This window comes from Ischnura elegans, chromosome 7, assembly GCF_921293095.1.
Source record: "Ischnura elegans chromosome 7, ioIscEleg1.1, whole genome shotgun sequence".
NCBI lineage: Eukaryota > Metazoa > Arthropoda > Insecta > Odonata > Coenagrionidae > Ischnura > Ischnura elegans.
The window spans coordinates 29633383-29647256 of record NC_060252.1 but is presented as its reverse complement, the minus strand read 5'-3'; the positions used below and the strand labels follow the sequence as shown (position 1 = coordinate 29647256).

Here is a 13874-nt window from a genome sequence, read left to right as displayed (position 1 = left end):
AATTATTTCCTATTAGTTGAGCTAATTAATATGATCTCTTTTCTTCTATTTGCTTATTTTACTATGTGCGGGTACATAACTCATGTATTTCATCATTTACAAACGTTTTAAACGGTACATAACATTTTAATGCAACATATGTTTCTCTAAAGATATTATTTTAATAATTTTTGCTGAAAGAAATAATTTATATTGTTATTATATAGCAAATGTTTATGTCGAATTATGTTCACTTTTTATCTCTGAATATCATACTTAACATCTAGGGAGTAGTTCATTATCGACTAAACATGTATTCAAATCAAAATATCAATTGTTCAGAATTATGTTATATGTAAACAATTTTTTTCTTATTTATTTAATTATTAGAACATATTTTTTTCAAATCGCAATTTGAAGGGCTGTATATAATTATATACTGCACATAAAACTTTATACTCTGTACTAATATGGAGGGTTACAGCAATAATTTCAAAAACAATGAAAATTTTTAAGTAAGTCATTTATTATTTTCATTTAAATGATCAAAACAATGAGGGCATACAGTTTTCATATGTTTTAAACACATAGTTTTTGAACTGCGGCTGCAAAATTGGTTTGTTTTTTTGTCCATATTTCTAGGGCAAATGGTGCACCTAGCTCTTATTTTCACATCAAACTCACTGTGCGCCGAAGATGTTGACCCTGAAAGTTACAAAACTTTCTCACGAAGAGATCTAGGTACAGAATTGCATGCTACTCTTTTCCTAATCTGTGCATGAACGAGTTCTCGACCAACCTCTCTCAGAAATAACCGCCGAACCAACTTACGTTCGGCATTATTGGACATATAAATTACTTGCGCGTTGATGCCTGCGATATTTAGAATCCTAAAAAACATAACTAATGGCCAACGTTTGCAACGTCTCGCAGTGCTGTACGTCGCACACATTTCGTCTACAGTGTCCACTCCTGACTTGGTATAATTATAGTCAGTAATGATTTCAGGCTTACGCATTTCTCCTGATTTGTCGTCAATTGAAGCATCATGATGCATAGAAGAAATCATTATAACGTTCCGGTTTTTCTTCGGAATGTAAGATAAGAGTGTCAAGTGTTTCTGAAAGGCAAAAATGCTAGTTCCTACAGCTCTTTGCTTAGCGTTAGATAATTCTGGCGGAATTTCAACCTTGTTTTTCCTCATGGTACCTAAGTATGTTATCCTTTTCTCTAACAAGTCTTGTACCAAGGGTATACTCCTGAACCAATTATCAGCTGTAATATTTCGTCCAGTGCCTGCCATTGTTTTCGCTAAACGCTTCACAACATCGCATGGCCGATTTGACAGGCGGAAAGGTCCTTCTGGTTGTGTTCCAAGATAAACTTCCATAGTCTTTGTGTACATCGATCTGGCATCCGTCAAAGTAAAAACTTTAATCCCATATTTTGCCGGCTTGCTTGGGATGAACTGACGAAAGGGACATTTACCTCGAAATGGAACCAATTGCTCATCAATTGTAGTTAGCTCTCCTAAATTGTAATATTTTTCACAGTTAGAGGTAAAAATTTCAAAAACATTACGGAAAGCAGTGAATTTGTTATGCTCACGTCTTTGTGGTCTGTCTTTTACGTCATCAAAGCGGACGCAACGCAATAGGAACAAAAATCTTTTCATATCATTGTAGTATAAAATATTTCGATTCCAAATCCGTCTCTATCCCATAAATCACGGATATTTTGATGTCCAGAACGAATGGAACCTGCCAAAATAAGAAGACCTATGAAAGCCTTCATCTCCTCTTCATCAGTCAATTTTGCATCTCGATCTCTACTGAATAGCAAAGCAATCTGGGAGATGTAAATATTTGTGCATATGGTCATTATACTTACAGTAGCATCATTTAAAAATAGTCTGTAGCATTCGATAGGGGTTTTTGCATTTTTTGCCTGCAGTATTGGTCCCGACGAACTAGACACAATGTTCACTTGTGGGGTCCTAACTCTGCGTGGAGGTGGAAGCTTTTTCCAACGCGTTACCTTATCTTTTCCAACAAAATCTAATGAGGATGACCTATTGGGAGAGTCGTTGGCACTACACACCTCATCATCAGATGCACCACTTTCTTCTGTCCCCGTATCATGTTCCGACTCACTAAGATGATCCTCTTCCTCCGAAGCAGTAGAATCTCTTTCATCCTAGGAGGGGATATCCCGAAGAAGGTCAAGGATTTGATTTCGATTTTGATTAAAACAAAAAGAAATTAAAGTAACTTCAAAAAAAATAAAACCGAATTAACTGAACATCCTATAAAAATTACCACAAATAATATTCTTATAAATAAAATACTAGCATACTCAGATATAAAAATTAATGCAAATCCTCCTCTTCTATATTCAATATTAAACCCAGAAACAAGTTCTGATTCTCCTTCAGCAAAATCAAAAGTCAAATCAAAATCAAATCCTTCTCCTTCTTTCTCCTTCCTCTTGCTCATTCATCTTGTCCGCGAAGGGCAAACTCAAATATTTTTAGGATATGTGTCGAATTCGATGCCGGCATGAAACTGATAACAAATAAACAGCACAAAAAAGAAATGAGTCTAATCAAGAGTAAAAAAGAGTCGTTTCAGGCGTGATGTGGTGAAATAAAATAATTAAATAATACTGGCAATTTGCCACAAATAAATCTTTCCTGATGATGAAGTATCACTTCGAAATCGGTCGTAGTAAAGATTTCTTTGTGGAAATTGCCAATATTATTTAATCTAATCAAGAGTACCATAAATGAACAAGCGCTTCATATACATACCCTGGATAGAAGAAGAAAAATCAGCGGGTTCCCGAGTTACTCCGAGGAAGCTTCAACTACAGGCACAGTTTTCTTGTTCACTCAAGAAGTGTTTCCCCTGCAAAGCACCGTTCTCTTCACGGTAAGAGAGGAAGTAGTTATGGGTACGAGCATAAACTACCTTACTAAATCAGAGGAGGAGGGGGTCATCTTAAAGCCTACGGTTGGTTAGGAGGGAATGATGGGGTGAGGGGATTCTTTCAAAGTAAAGCACCTATTTTCTACAATTGGTCGGTTTGATTTTATCCCTCCTCGCTTTTGAATCTTCCCTGAATAAATTGTAATACACGAGAAAGAGCGCGCGGTGTTCCTCTGACTCCGCAAGATTCTACTTGACCTGGATATAACTTAACCATTCCATCTTCAATGTTGCAGGCCTTCGTAGCGTCACATTGCTTACATTTTAATTAAATTTGAACCCACTATTAGGTTAAGTAAGGATCTCATGACCAGCACTTAAGTTAGAAATGAGAGGAGGGTAGCGTACAAGGAAGACGAACGCACCACCTGGCGTCCCTGGTACACTACATTTGTAACGTTGGTAGGCGCGTGGGGTCTAAAAAGACCCGAATGCTTAAAAATATTATTTTGCGTGAAATTGATCCATTAAAAAATAGAGGTTTTTTATTGATCAGCTGTATGTAGGTGTCCTAGGAAGGTACTGAAAAGGTCAACTTCGAAAGCAATTTTTGTTATAAAATATTGCGTTTGCTACACCCATGGGGTCTTTAAAGACCCCACGCGCCTACTTAAGGGTTAAATCCATATGTGAGTACCCATTGGAATACGTTACTATCCAAATCATTAAAATGAATAGAATAGGTCCATTGGATTCAACTGTATAAACAAATACTCTCTGAAAACAACTAATTCTGATGTATTCTGTAACCATTTTCATATTTTATCTGAGTTAAGATTACTTTATCAATTAAAATCAGTATCTACCCCCGAATAGAGTTAGAGCCTCATTGTGCTCGAAATAAAAAGTATCTTGTTTGCCCAATTAAAAATTTAATGAAACGATGATACTATGTCATTATCTATCATCAATGCCTAATAATTCATTCATAAAAATAAGTAATAAAAATTAAATTCAAAAAAGATAAATACCTAAATATGAAATAACCACGAGAACTTAATAATAGTCAGACTCGTCAATTTCTCGTAGTTCGAATCACTGGTACATTAATTTGAGGTAATCCGATTTAGTGGCCTTTAAGTCGAAAGTTGAAAACTTGCTTCTTCTAGTATTCCTCTACTAATGCTCATTTTTTTATTTCGGAATTCATATCATCATTTGCGTACTTTTGTCACCGTGGACTAAGAAAGCGTAGTAGTTATAGTAATGGTATAATGACCGAAGGATTCAAGTTCAAATCCCGGTTGAATTAGCAAAACTCATGGATGCACTGGGTTGCCCTAAGAAAAGAACTGCCCTGCTCCCTCTACCGAGACTGTGTGACTTTTCGCATGCCTATCGCTTAATTTGGGGTGAGCTCTGCCCTCACCAATCTATACCAACCTCCGAATTGATTCACTGAGTGTTTTACTTAAATGAATACCTATCAACTCGAATGATTGCAATTAGTATTCAGACGGATACCATGGCAACCAGGTTTCAGACTCATGATACTCGGGAATTTTCGAGTAAGAAAATTAATTTCAGATCATCTCCTTTAACGGGATCTAAGCCAGAACACTTGAAATTGATTGCTATAGTTTTCGTCTGATTTTTTATCAATTTTCTCATGTTGCCGTTAAAGTTCTCAAGTTATCATTTTGGTTCTCAAGTTTTCAGGAGAGCACACGAGGTAATACTTGAAAATCCAAGTAATCGTCGGCCTGCAGTTAAAATTTCCCGGCAACCTACCTGGCATGAAAGTGACATCCTTGCATTAAAACTGCTCAAAAGGAATAAACTTTCCTGTAGTGTGAGCATTAAAAAAAATGTATTCGGGTTACGAGTATATTAACCATCATTAATAAGTAATTTAGGAAGACAATCTGCTGCTTTAACTGATCAACGATATAAAGAAATAGTTAATGACGTATCACCCCTGATTAGCTAATATAACTGGTGTGAATCACTCAAATGCATGCAGAATGGAGAATTAAAATAAGTCCCTGCAATAAAAATTTGATGGTGGGATTGGTCTCATTTGGTTCAATTCAGTTACCTGGTTTACGTCTGGATCCAAGAAATTGTATGAGAAAAATTAGGCACTTAGCTGGAACATTGCTTTTTGGGAGCTTGAGTGGTGCGTGAGTTAGCTACAATGATATTTTGCTGGCAATTCGCACGCATCGGAAAATCACATATTTCTTTAAAGTAAGCAATATCAGAGTTTTCATAAAATAATCGGGCGTTATATAATATAGTGCAAATGGAAACAGAATCACTTACAGTTAAAGTTTTATATTTTTCGAATTTTTCGTCTCAAACAGTTTTTATTACATGAGGGTAAACTTTTCTCTAGATTTCCACCGGATTAATTTATCCATATTAGCACGCTTTAGCTCTTATCAAATATTTTCAAAATTGATTACAATGTGTGCTTTCTTAGTCTCTCGACAAGAGAGAAACCTGGCGTCGAAATTAGCATACGCCTAACGAAAGGCACCGAGGCTTAACGTCCCATCCGACGGACGCAGTGCTGTACTTGAAGTGCACTCCACAAGGCACTCAAGTAGGGATCGGGCAGCCTCTGAAAAATCTCTTCCATCCTATCCCTACTATCATCCTATGAATTACTGACCCCGCGCCATCATTATATGACAAACCTATGTATATTTCATTTTCTTAATTCTTTGAGTGAAATTCGTCGTTGGCTATTGGCAGACAGTATGAAATGTTAGGAATATTTGCTGATGAATAAATTGAGATTTGTCAAGCGTATTGTGGGAAGATGTTCGGATGAGAAAGTAAAAGAAAGGTGTTATTTCACACTCCGACCGCATCTTGAACATGCAGCGAGCGTATGGGATCAGGTTCAGACAGACTTGATCCGCGAACTGAATAAAATACAAAGGAAAGTTGTGCGGTTCGTTAAAAACTGCTACGGGCGTAGAGACAGCGTTACCCAGTTGCTAAGCGAATTATGCTGGGAGCCACTGGAGACTCGGAGGGTGCGCGCTAGGCTTAAATAGCTTGAACAACTGAGAATATATACCATTAGATAGAGCGACACGGAGAACATAATATTAGATACCCACTATATTTCTAGGTCCAACAGAAGCGATAAATTAAGATAGATATTTTGCCGAACTGAGAGATATGCGAATTTCTTTTTCCCCCGAACCATAATGGACTTCAATAAATGCCAGTCGTAATTTCGTTTGAGCATTTCCTTTTTATGTGCAAATGGCTGGCGTCTTAACACCCCCTGCCAAACGCCTTTTATGCGGCTTGCGGGGTAGTATGTAGATGTACATGAATATCGAAAAATGGAATGTCAGTGGACATGATCTAGCGATTCGATCGACGGATTTTTCTTCCTCATAGGGAAATCCACTAGGATCGCTAGTACATTAATTGCTTATGCTTGGTTGCGCCAATAGTAGGGCCCCCTTCGCTTCTATAGCGTTGGGGTGTTTTTCCCTCGTCCCCTCCCTTCCGCACCTATCCCTTCCCAGAGGCGTCGGCGGGCTCCCATCGCGGCGGCGCCTCTATCCTTTTTCCTTCCCTTCTTTCCCCTCCCCGGGTGTCTGGGCGTATAAGCCACTGGCTTGGTTCCCGGCCCCGGTGCGTTGTATCCTTCGAAGGGTTCACCTAGAAACCACAAACTCTCTGTCAGTGGACAGGGTCTCCGGGTTAGCGGTCACCTCAACAAATGTATCGCGGGTAGTCACCAATAGGAAAAAATATTCGGGGGGGGGGGGGGGGGGGAAAGGCTGGATGCCCTGAAGCCTCCCACCCCCTGGCAACGTGCATGGGTACTTTATCATTTATGAGTAATTAATTTTGCACTCCCCTACTCCACACGCAAAAACATCATCACAGGACCCTTTCATCCCATCTAAAACCTGTACCCTTGGAACTCATTCCCCGGCCAACATAAGTCCCTCTGGAAAAGACCCTCTGTTACGCCGTGGGCCTGCCTACCCTTTTCCATTCTCCACACCTCATTAGAGTAATAAAGAAGGCGTTAGCGATTCATTACATGATATGCGAAGGCAATCTCCTTAAGTGCGGATGCCTCGTATGTGGTTTGGAAGATCGAAATATTCCGAGGATGAGTTAAGCACGATTAAGATCGAACGACACCCCACTGTATAGGAACCGAGGGAACTAATCCTTTTCAGGGATTTTATTACGATACGCTGAATAAAATAGGCATGTAAGTAAAACATTAGAAAACTTCAAAGCTTAACACTACGCTTGAGGTATGTCTATCGAATACAATTGCGATAAATTAAATTCAAACTGTGGTAAAATGTAAAGTAACTCAAACCATGATTTAGACACCACTTGAGATAAGGAAACGCAAAAAAAGCTGTATAATTCCACATAAATTTTATGCTGTATGACCTACGTTTTTACATTCCATCATGATTTAGACGCTTTTACTTCTAAGCATCATTCATGTGCAAATCTTGAAAGAATTCTGAAGCGTTATCACCTTCATTATGTTCACATTCATCGTAAAAAATAATGTCTTGGCAAACTCAAAATTCAACAATAAATTAGAGGGAGATAAATGAAGGTAGCCTAGGAAAATATCTAGTCCTTGTTAAAGATTTAGAAACAAATTAGGTTTTAAATTAAAACTTGAACCTTGTGCGTAGTGGAAGGGCTCCATATTATCAATAACAGACATGCATTTTGGCAGACAATTCTATTTTATAAATTTTTACATATATTTCTATTTTATACTTTATCTGTGGAAGTAACAAAGTGTCTCTTACTCATAATAACAAATTAGGCATTCCTAAAAGTTTTATTTAAGTTAAAGTATGTTATACACAAAATTTTAGATACTTTAAGTCTCCTGAGGTCATTTCTCTCATAAATGGAACTCATTTATCCTAATAAATTACCTACCTTGGTGACACATGTAAGTCCGAGAGGTGTAACTACGGCTTAAACTTAAGTCTATTAAATAAAGTAAGCACAGTTAGTGAAATTTTTTTCCGTTCTGACATTACCAAAAATAAATTCCTCAATTTAGTTCTCAAATAAATTAAAATACTATTATTATTAAACCGTTATCCTTCGCCAACTCCCACAAAAGTAAAATAAAAAAGAGATTAAAAGCAACACGCTTTTCCCAAAAATATTAAAAAAGCAATGATAAGTAAAAAGTAAGCCTTTCATTACTCGGAGACTGAGCGTGGGCGCTAATAAAGTTTATTAGAAATGTGTGTAGAATGTACGAATTGGCACGAAAAATTAATACGTGAACATAATCAGCACCAACGCTTTACTTTCCGAGTGATGAAGACACTATTACTTTACTTTTTAGTGTATTTCGTACTGTAATTGGAAAAAAGTTTTTTATTTTTTAGTTTTATTTTATCTTTCTAGCCTACTTTTTAGCGTTGAAGTGTGTGATCCTTAAAAACAAAACTGAAAAAAAAACTTCTGCCTAAAAATTATTAATTACGTCATCTACTTCGAAAATTTAAAACTATTTTCCACGTAGAAATACGGTTAGCTAATGAGGGCGTAATATTCAAGGTGATTCGACAATAGGGATAGAGTAAGGCCCGTATTCTTAGTCGACCATGTAGGGCCAACCGACCCTGGATACGTCATCAGCCCCGACATAAACCGATCTCGCCCTACATACGCCACATCAAGCCCTACACATGGCCGTTTTTGGAACTAAACGGGCCCTACTTAATGTAGGGCTCCCGAACCAGCCCTACAACCTACAAGAACATGGCGGCCAAATTTCGTCTGCTGATCACTTCGATTAAAGAATCTACGTTACAACAGATATTAAGAGAGACGAGCTCGAACAAACCATTTTAAAATGTACAGTAACACAGCGGAAAGGTAATAATATTACCACATGATTGCCTTCAAGTTAAATAAATTATAAAATTGACTGAACTGATAAGAACAATATAGCTGTATACATGCACCTTGTTTCTACGAATATATATAATTATATTTTCACGTTTGGCACTTGGTATACTTTTATACTTGGTATACTTGGGAACCAATACATCGTTTACGTCTAACCATAGAAAACGTATTTTCATGCCACTATTTGCCACTTAATAAACTTAACTACGGAAGGTGAAAGCGAATAACGAACCTAGATGTTGCAACGTAAATTCCTGCATCAATGATCATATTTGCTCCGTACTTTTTACTATCTTGTACAGACCGCTTTTAAGTAATTTAAAGACAATAAGGTTCTAATTTTGGCTCGATATGAGAGTATTTGTAGCTATAATTAAGATACCGACACGACCTTGCGGACGACACCGGTTGTTTATTTACCTTGAGGCGTTGCCCTAACAATACGCCAGAAAATTATCGGAAATCGATTACAAGATTCAATCTGTGAAACAGACGAAGAAAATCAAGGAAAGCGTGTAAAAATGGCGTCATGTTCTTCTCTGATTTCTCCTGCCATTTCACTCCATCAACAGCCGCGCTAGCTCCTCAGTCACAATGTTCTGTAAAGTATTACCTGCCTAACTCTCAATTCCACATCTTCAAATCCAAATCTCTTCTTTCACCATGATTATGTAGACGAGAGAGATGTTTGTAAGAAAAACCTGATGATACCCACAACTGAATGGAACCGGTCGTTTTAATAAAAGTCTGAGAAAGTTTCAAAAAGATTTTCTCCTTCGAAGATGAGATTCCCGAAAGTTTAGACAGAATCTATCCAATTTTTCTTCTCCGTTCCCTTGTTTTCCTCTCCCGCTTGACATACTTCTCGATTTTATTCTGCGACAGTCTCTTTAAGTTTTACTCCTTTTCACTAGAAAAACTAATTGGTCTATGTAGATTGAAATTGAAAGTCAGTTTTCAGAGTCCCCAAAAAAAACGTGTTTGTTTGAATTTTTTGCTTACCTTGAAGAGTTTTTTTCTAGGAATTAAATTTTCTTTTAATCGAATCAAATTTTGCTCATTATGTGCATATTCGTTAGTCGAAAAATTATTTTAAACAAAAAGCCTTAAAGTAAATTAATTGATACACCAGATCAATTAACTGAAAGGATAATCGTAAAAAGTGAATCTGAAGAAGTTGCTTAAAATCTGGCAAGAGAATTACTTCGCCTAAAATTTTTGACTAATATTACTTACCTAAATATTGAGTTACGTCACGCAAATTTTATTTCATCGTGGAAAAATTTGATGCTATACTATTCTCCATAGGGCAATGTAAGTATCGGGAAGAAATGAAAATGAATTAATAAAAATTATAATATATCACACATAAAAACACGTAAACATTTTTTTAATAAAGAAAGACATTTTTTAGAAATTCTAGTGCTCATGTAGCATGTATATCAAATTTATAAATCTTTCTCGTCGATTCTGGTTTTAAATTGTTAGGAATTTAAATACGCCGACTTTATTAATAATTGTACTGGCATGAATTTACTGCTGCTGCTTAAAGTTTATTTCTATCGAATTCTGATTTCGAATACCTAATTATACATTTCATTTCATCGATATTTGACTCATCGATATTTAGGTTTTTAACTTCAAATAATTTCAATAAAACTTCGGTTTAATTTTTGAACCATAATTTGAAGCCGGTAAAAGTGGACCTAAAGATATTTTTAGCCATGATTCGAATTGAAAGTAGTGAATAATTATTTTCGTATTAAATATCTTATCAATAAATATCAATTATCTTTTAAGATTCTTTGAATAAAATGCTGGTGCTACTGAAATAAATTTGTAAATATACCTTGCGCTCATTTCAAATTTGATTAGACATATTCCCCGTTATTGCTGTTTTTAAACCGTTAGTAATTTCATTATGCCTTAAGCAATATTAACACATAAACCGAATTTCATGTTCCTAAAAGTATTCGTTTTTCAAGCTTTAATTCTAACAGTCCAATTTCTACTGATGACTGTTAACTAAGCAGTTAAATACTTCCCTCTTTAAAGACAAATTTACGCCAACTGTGATTTTTCATTATTTGAGAATCAAAAATCCTCAATTATTTAGTCTGGGAAGGAGTGTATCTTGCCTGCGAAGATGATCCAATTTTTATTCCTAAAAGTGTATGTCTATCAAATGTTAGTTATAAATATCCAATATCTTTTAACATAAATTTGCATTTAACTGTGAGTAGCCATAATTTGAGGATAAAAATTCGTAAAGTATTTAGCCTGGGAAGGAGCAGGTATATCTTCCTGTGAAGATGATCCAATGTTTGCGGGCTGGAGGTATGGATAGCGAGAAGTGGACTGGGGTGTCTCCGTAGCTTGAGACGGAAGGAGCTGGTGCGGGAGGGGTAGGTTTAGAGCCGCACCCGGCGTCGTGGGTGGGTGCAGCAAGGGAAGAGGAGACTCGACTGTTGAACAGGAGGGTAAGGGGTTCCCGCTGAAGTGGATTCCCTCACTTGTGGCGAGAGAGGGGAGGAGAGGTTCCCATGCCGAGGACGCGGTAATATCCTAAGCCAGAGGGGCAACAGTGGGGTGGGATAGAAGAGGTTGGGGGGGCTGCGTTTCCACCCCCGGCCGAGACAACACAATTGCTCCCACGAACACACAGACACACACCCTAGAACGGCCGAATCCCTTTCAGCGGCAGAGAGACACAAGACACATCCTATTCCGGGACATTACACGAGACTGCAACACAATGGGAGGGCTACGCAGCCCTCACTACTGCCCCCCTTCCCGCCTCTCCTTCCGGTGTAGTCAAACTGTTTCGATGGCCCAATAGTCTGTCCCCTCTCTCTAGATAGAAGGATAAAGGGAAAGGTCAGGATTACGACTTGCGTGGGTGGAGATTGAAGGAGGTAGAGGTTTTTTTCTGGAGATGAGAAAGGGTATTGTAGATATGGGGTGCGGATTCTGAAAAAAATATTCCCGCAATGTTTTTTTGACACTGCTAGTAAATTGAATTATATTTATAGCAATGTCATTGACGAATATACCGGATCTCGTGTTCCTAAAAGTATACATTTTTCAAAGGTCATTTCTAACTATCCAATTTTTACCGATAACTGTTTACCGGCCTGGTTGGAAGGTGGGGTAAAGTCCTCGCCTGTCAAGCAAGCAAGGGTTCGAATCCCGTCCTGGTATATTTCCCCTATCAAGGGCATGGTTGTTTGTGCACGTTTAATTGTTAACCCCGATGTAAAAGGCCTGTATGTGCTGTTTTCGGTGGTATGAAAATTAAATCAATAAAAAACTAAGCATCTCAACACTTAGCTCTTTTAATATAATTATAAATTTACACTACAGCCCGTAAGACACTATCCAATTTATTGACCAATAAAACGGCGCGCAATATTGTGTAAAATATTGGGCGTTACGTACCGTATGACACATCAATATTTAAACCCTTAATAGCCATATTATTGTTCTAATGTCCCGCTAGAGGACGCCATTTTGTTTCGATGATTACACGTTGTATAAGCATTCGTGTGATTTTGTACGCTTGAATCAAAGGTGAAACAACTTCTTTTGTCTACATTGTAGAAAATTCAAGCGAATTCTCGAAATAAAGCCAAAGTTTTACAGCCTTACTGGATGTTTTGCAAAGAGCTTCTTATTTTGGCCACTAGGAGTCGACAAAACTGACTCCTGTTTGGAGATTGTCCGCGAGAAAATAATCATGTTCTACATTCCAAATTGGGCGAGAAATTGTGTCCGATATTGTGAAAAGCATATTGGACTAGAAATTGGTGTGTGTCAGTTGGACCAAAATCCAATATTCAATGGATTGGCCAATAAATTGGGAAGCGTCACACGGGCTTAAACCGTGAGTGGTCTTGATTTTAGGATTATAAATCATCAATTATTTAGGTTGAGAAGGAGTATATCTTGGGATAGGTAACACAATGGGAGGGTTATGCAGCCGTGTCTACTCCCTCTCTTTTCTGCTTTCGGTGTAGTCAAACTGTTTCGATGGAGCAACAGCCTCCCATCTCCAGAAGCTCCAGGGGTATAGAAGGATAAAGGGAAAGGTCAGTATTACGGCTTGCGTTGGTGGAGGTTGAAGGAGGAGAGAAGTTTTTTTTTGCTCAAGATGCTCGGAGAGGAGGGATATTTCGCCAAAATAGGGTGGTTTTGTGAGCGCGAGCTGTTGCAGGTGTGTAAGGTGCGGATTCTCTCCTCTTTGCTCTCGGGCTCCCTCGCCAGATGAGTCCCGGCGAACGGGACCGCAGGCGGCGGCGGCGGGGACTTGACTCGTCACGGTGGCCGACTGCGGTTAACCCCATTTGCGAGCCTAAAACTCCACCGCCGAAACGTACCTTCTTTGGTTGGGTGCTGCACGAGGAAACTAGGGTTCGTTATTTTAGTTAATTTTTCAGTTAAGAGAGAGAGAGTCGAAGGTGTAAGGGAAGTAGGTTCTGAGGTAGTAATCAACCGCATTCAACAAATGCTCTGAAAAGACGCATGGCATCCATCCCAACAGTAAATTTTGGCCACTTCTCACTTGTTTAAAACGTTTACTATCATTTTTTTATGTTATGGTATGACATTGGACTGTATTTCTACCAAGAAAGAATTTTGGCCACGGTTCACTTGTTTAAAACTTAAGTTATCCTTTTTTAATGCTATGATATGACATTGGACTGTATTTCTAATTTTAATTTTTGCCTCTTTGTATTTTTCATGCAAAATTATATACGTAAGATGTAGCAAAGCAGTATGTACTGAGGACATTCTACCTCACACAGCTGCCAAAAAAATTTCAAGGTGATTAAATAAAATCAAAGGTTCGCGGGTTTACTCCGTGTAATAGTGAAATGAGAGACTCAAAATTAAACTATATTCATATTCCGGAAAGTATTAATTAAAAATTCTTCCGGTGTCGACCTTTTCAGGTCATTATCAAAAGGTAATAGAACTTTTGTTCTGTTACCTCATGATAATGACCTGAAGGGGTGA

General features: G+C 37.8%; 1 protein-coding gene across 1 annotated transcript in view; it reads right to left on the bottom strand.

The window, feature by feature from the left end:
* The window catches only part of LOC124162785 (hemicentin-2-like), an 810672-nt gene that overhangs the window by 51835 nt on the left and 744963 nt on the right, over positions 1 to 13874 (bottom strand). The gene's annotated exons all lie outside the window — the stretch shown is intronic.